Consider the following 6,000-nt stretch of genomic DNA (forward strand, 5'->3'; position numbering starts at 1 on the left):
GCCCTGACACGCACTGCGTTGGTTGTGAACTGCAATTTACAAGCAGCTAGCTTAGCTAATCGTCGATCTTCCACACCATGCTTCCAGTAATCGTACTTCCCACCATATCTATGTCAACACAAAACCATGCTGACGTGGCTCGCCATCATAACTTTCACACGCACACTAGACACATCTCGAGTGGAAAAAAAATCATACTTTCAATCCGGTAATTGATACAACCATGCTGCAACGTGTGTGCATTACGACATCACTTACAGTATTAGACAGACTGTTAGGGACCTGCCAGCATCACCCACTGGAAAGCAGAGACGCCGTCTTCGACAGTTCGGCAGAAGACCGGCTCGTATCAGCGGACCAGAGTGGACCAGCTGATGACCTATGAGAAGACTACACGTGGAGGCAATGACAAGTTCTTGTGCCAGCGTGGCTGGCAAGTCTTGTGTTAAATGGTGTCCTGTGGCTGCTTTGCTGTTTGTCGTTGAACCAAGGACTGAACCCCTTTCCTGTATCCCGTGTTCTCTCTCTCTCTAGAACTGCTCCTCCCTCTAGACTCCCTCTCTGTTTAGACCTCAATTTGTGTTGCAAATCTTGTATGAATGAGATGAGAGTGAAGTAGGAACTTAACATATGGTATCAGAGCACTTCCGATCCACCGTTTCCGCCTAAAATCCCTCGATCTGGAGAGTTAATCCGCTTTGGCAGGCGCTGGATTGCTCGCGCAATTTGGCACAAAGTTCCGCAAGGATGCCTCTGATCGGTTGCCAGATTTGGGTTGTGGAGGGGTAGGTCTAGCCCTGGATCGACCACATCAGACGAGGTGGGCGACATCAGGTTGCATCGACGGGCTCGAAGACAAGATGGAGGAGGTCTTGAAGCAAATCGCCGCACTGCGTGCAGATCTGAAGGACGAGTTCAGGCATGGCCTCGCAGCCGTGGAGACCAAGTTGGGGGAAAATCAGGCCTCCATCGACGCCAACTCATCGTCCCTCCAGTCAATCCATTCATGGCGCGGTGGTGTGGATGCACAGGTCTCAGATCTAGCCGTATCCATGGAAGCCCTGCGGAAATAGGTGGACAGAGTGGTGGTGGGTGTGGGCCTCAGCGCCCTAGGCACACCGCCAGGAGCAGCGCCGCACATTGCGGACGCAGCACCACGGGAGCAAAGCTCCGGGCAAAACGGCCACGACGGGCACCACGACCACCGGGGCATGGCAGGTGAGCTTGCTCTCACCGTGTCATCCCCGGTCACAGGTACGGACAACAGCCAACGAATCCTTGATTTAGTTCATGTAAATCCTACCAAATTTGGGGAGGCATAGACTACACCTGCTCCACCTCTCACTGAGTTTCCTCGATTTGAGGGGGAAAACCCTATTCTCTTGCAGAAAGCTGCAGAGAAATACTTCCGCTTATTTGCTGTTGATCCTAGTTATCAAGTAGAGTTTGCTACTATGCACTTTGCTGGCAATGCTGCACTTTGGCTGCGTAGTGTAGAGAGCAAGATAGACCGTCTCACTTGGGATCACTTGTGTGAGTTGATCAGTAAGCAATTTGACAGGGTCAGTATCAAATGTTGTACCGACAATGTTTCAAGCTGAAACAAACTAGTACTGTTGTAGCTTATGTTGAAAAACTCGATAGTCTCATGCATCACATGCTTGCGTATAAGCCAGATTTGGATCTTGTATTCTTCACTACTAGATTTATAGAAGGTTTAACTAATGACATAAGGCGTGTGGTTATGATTCATTCTCCAAAAGACCTCGAAACTGTTGTTTCCTTGGCTTTACTGCAGGAGGAGATTGAAGAGGATGAAACCAAAAAATGTTCATCGACCTGTTGCGGATAAATCCATGCACATGCACAATTTTACACCTGCTCATGTCAAGGGCCCAGATCAGCGAAGCGCTGATAAATCCAATGCAGTAACCTCTAAGATTGCCACGTTGTGTGCTTACAGAAAGGCTCGTTGGGAGTGCTTTACTTGCGGAGAGAAATGGGCACCAAGCCACAAATGTAGCACCACTGTTTCCTTGCATGTTGTGGAGGAATTATTAGCAATGTTGTCGGTGGAAGATACAGAGGGTGAGCAGTCCACGCAAGATACAGAAGTCTTTGAAGATGCTTTGCACGATGCTCAGGAGGTTTTCATGTCTATCAGTAAACAAGCTCTCAATGGTTCTGAAGCCCCCAAATCTATGCGTTTGTTGGGGCATATCCAAGGTCATGATGTTCTTATCCTTCTTGACTCGGGTTCGTCTGCATATTTCATCAGTTCAAGTCTAGCTGAGAAATTGGAAGGGGTGCAGAAGATGTAAGAACCAGTGCGTGTGCGCGTAGCTGGTGGAGGAATCTTGACAGGGAACTCAGAGATGCAAAACTGTCAATGGGATTGTCAAGGGAACACATTCTATACCGACTTCAAAGTCTTGCTACTCCAATGCTATGATGTCATCCTCGGCATGAGTTGGTTGGAGAACTTGGGTCTGATGACTCATCACTGGGGCGAGAAATGGTTCCAATTCGACCATGGTGGTGCTAAATGCAAGTTGCAAGGCATATGTCCCAACACAAAGCAGTGTGAGGTCATTTCCCTGGAAGAGTTACAGGAACTGCAGCAGCAGGACTCAGTCTATTATATGGTGCAACTCTATAATGTTAATGACAAGAAACAACAAACAAAAGTGCCACAGATCATTGCTATGCTGCTACAGTCTCATGAAGATGTCTTTGCAGAGCCGACAGGCTTGCCTCCTCACCGCAAGTTTGATCACACTATTCCTTTGCTGGCGGGTGCAAGTCCAGTTAATTTGCGACCCTATCGGTATAGTCCTATGCAGAAGAATGAATTTGAAAAATAGGTGCGCGAGTTGCTAGCTCAAGGGGTTCTTAGACCCAGCTCTAGTCCTTTCTCTTCACCAGTCTTGTTAGTGGGTAAAAAGGATCTCTCCTGGCGTTTGTGTGTTGACTACAAGCATCTCAATGCTATCACAGTAAAGAACAAGTACCCGTTGCCTGTCATTGACGAGCTGTTGGATGAATTGTCAGGAGCACAATGGTTTACAAGCCTCGATTTGCGCCCAGGGTACCACCAAATTCGGATGGCAGAATGTGACGAGTACAAAATTGCCTTTCAGACCCATCATGGGCATTTCGAGTATAGGGTCATGCCATATGGAGTAACAGGAGGACCTGCAACATTCCAAGGTGTTATGAATTCTATTCTGGCACCCATGCTAAGAAAATCTATTTTAGTGTTTGTAGATGATATATTGGTCTACAGCAAAACTTTGGAGGATCATGCCAAACATCTGTAAGCAGTGCTTGATGTCCTGCTCCAGAATGACCTTAAGGTGAAGAAATCTAAGTGTACTTTTGCAAGGCAGGAAATTCATTATCTCGGTCATGTTATCAGTGCTGCAGCCCATCCTTCAGTGGCAACAACCCAAAAATGTGAAGGAGTTGCGCAGTTTCTTGGGAATGACTGGTTATTATTGGAAGTTCATCAAAGGGTATGGGATAATTAGCAAAACCTTGACTGAGCTATTAAAAAAGGGGGTCCCTTATGTCTGGTCATCTGCTACAGAAGCTTCATTTCAGGCACTGAAAACAGCTCTGAGTTCAGCTCCAGTGATGGCCTTGCCAGATTTCTCAAAACCATTCATGATTGAAACTGATGCTTGTGGTAGAGGTGTTGGAGCAGTGTTGTTACAAAATGATCACCCTTTGGCGTTCATCAGTAAAGCCTTGGGCCCTCGTCACCTAGGTTTATCAACCTATGAGAAGGAATGTCTCGCCATTTTAATGGCCATTGACAAGTGTCGTTCGTATCTTCAACACAGCGAGTCTGACACATCTAGACGACAAACGCCTAACCACTCTATGGCAGCACAAGGCTCTGACGAAGCTGTTGGGGTTGCAGTATAAGATCGTCTACAAGAAGTGCGTCAAAAACCGGGTGGCTGATGCTATATCTCGTCACATACACGCTGAGACGGAGGAATTGCACATTGTCTCGTCTTGTTGACCAATTTGGCTCGAGTCCGTGGACATGGGTTATAAAAATGACGAGGAAGCTGCTGAAAAACTATCCCAGTTAGCCATATCCTCACCAAATGGCAACTATGCTTTGCATAAAGGCCTGATTCGTTATAAGGGCAGGATTTGGATTGGCCGGAATAGTAAACTGCAATTGGATCTGTTGCATGCCATGCACTCAAGTCCCATTGGTGGTCACTCAGGGTTCCATGCCACTTATCACCATATAAAGCACTTGTTTGCCTGGCCCAGAATGAAAAACCAGATTCGAACATTCGTTGCCAATTGCTCAGTATGCCAGCAAGCAAAATCTGAAAGAGTTCCTTATCCGGGCCTCCTGGAACCTCTTGCTCTTCCCAGTGGCTTTTGGCAAGTCGTCACCATGGATTTCATTACGGGGCTTCCCCAATCATCCAGGTATGATTGCATTATGGTTGTGGTGGACAAGTTTTCAAAATATGCGCACTTTATACCATTGGCACACCCTTTTACTGCTCTGTCTGTGGCTACTGCATATATGAAAGACATCTATCATCTCCACTATCTGCCGGAAGCCATCGTTTCAGACCGTGACCCTGTCTTCACCAGTGCCTTGTGGCAAGATCTTTTCAGGTTAACACAAACAGAATTAAGAATGAGCTCATCTCGACATCCTGAGACAGATGGTCACGGAGCAAGTGAATCAGTGTCTGGAAGGGTTTCTCCGTTGTTTTGTTAGATCCTGTCAAACCAAATGGGTGGATTGGATCCCTTTGGCCGAGTTCTGGTATAACACAATTCTTCACTCAGCCTTGGGAAAAACTCCTTTTGAGGTACTGTATGGTCACCCCCTCGTCACTTTGGAGTCGATGTTGTCGAATCTTGTGCTATTCCAGATCTGCAGCTGTGGCTCAAGGATCGAGCAACCATGACTGCACTTCTACATCAACACCTAACTCGTCAGAACCAAAGGATGAAAGCTCAGGCAGACAAACGTCGCACAGAGCATCACTTTGAGGAAAGGAAATGGGTTTATTTGAAGTTGCAGCCTTACGTGCAAGTATCGGTCGCAAGGCAAGGATCTCGCAAGCTAGCCTTCAGATACTATGGGCCTTTTCAGATTGTCAAGAAATTCTGTACGGTGGCGTACAAACTCTTGTTGCCTAGTCACAGTCAGATTCACCCGGTGATTCATGTGTCGCAACTGAAGAAGGCGGTGGGAGCAGGTGTTGTAGTATAAAAAGAACTACCTATGATTGAAAACACTAACTGTCTCCCTGAGCAGGTGTTGGGCACTCGATGGCGCCAGAAGAACTCCAGCCCTCATCGTCAGGTCTTGGTGAAATGGTGTACCTTACCCGATGCTTTGGCCACATGGGAGTGCCAGGAAGATATGGAGGCGCGCTTTCCTGAATTCCCAGCTTGGGGGCAAGCTGGATGTCAAGAAGAGGGGAATGTTAGGGACCTGAATGTACCAGCATCACCCACTGGAAAGCAGAGACGCCGTCTTCGACGGTTCGGCAGAAGACCGGCTCGTATCAGCGGACCAGAGTGGACCAGCTGATGACCTATGAGAAGACTACACATGGAGGCAATGACAAGTTCATGTGCCAGCGTGGCTGGCAAGTCTTGTGTTAAATGGTGTCATGTGGCTGCTTTGCTGTTTGTCGTTGAACCAAGGACTGAACCCCTTTCATGTATCCCGTGTTCTTTCTCTCTCTCTAGAACTGCTCCTCCCTCTAGACTCCCTCTCTGTTTAGACCTCAAGTTGTGTTGCAAATCTTGTATGAATGAGATGAGAGTGAAGTAGGAACTTAACACATACTACACTATAAATGGGCATTCAAAAGTTAAACATTTACATTCTATATTCAACTCTACTATATCTTAGTTTCTCGGCATAGCTACCTCGCTATCCCACCCTGTTAATATATCGCTTCACTTCAGAGGGCAGATAACCTTGAAGAAAATTAAATGACT

The sequence above is a fragment of the Lolium perenne genome, chromosome 6 (assembly GCF_019359855.2).
Source record: "Lolium perenne isolate Kyuss_39 chromosome 6, Kyuss_2.0, whole genome shotgun sequence".
In the NCBI taxonomy this organism is placed as follows: domain Eukaryota; kingdom Viridiplantae; phylum Streptophyta; class Magnoliopsida; order Poales; family Poaceae; genus Lolium; species Lolium perenne.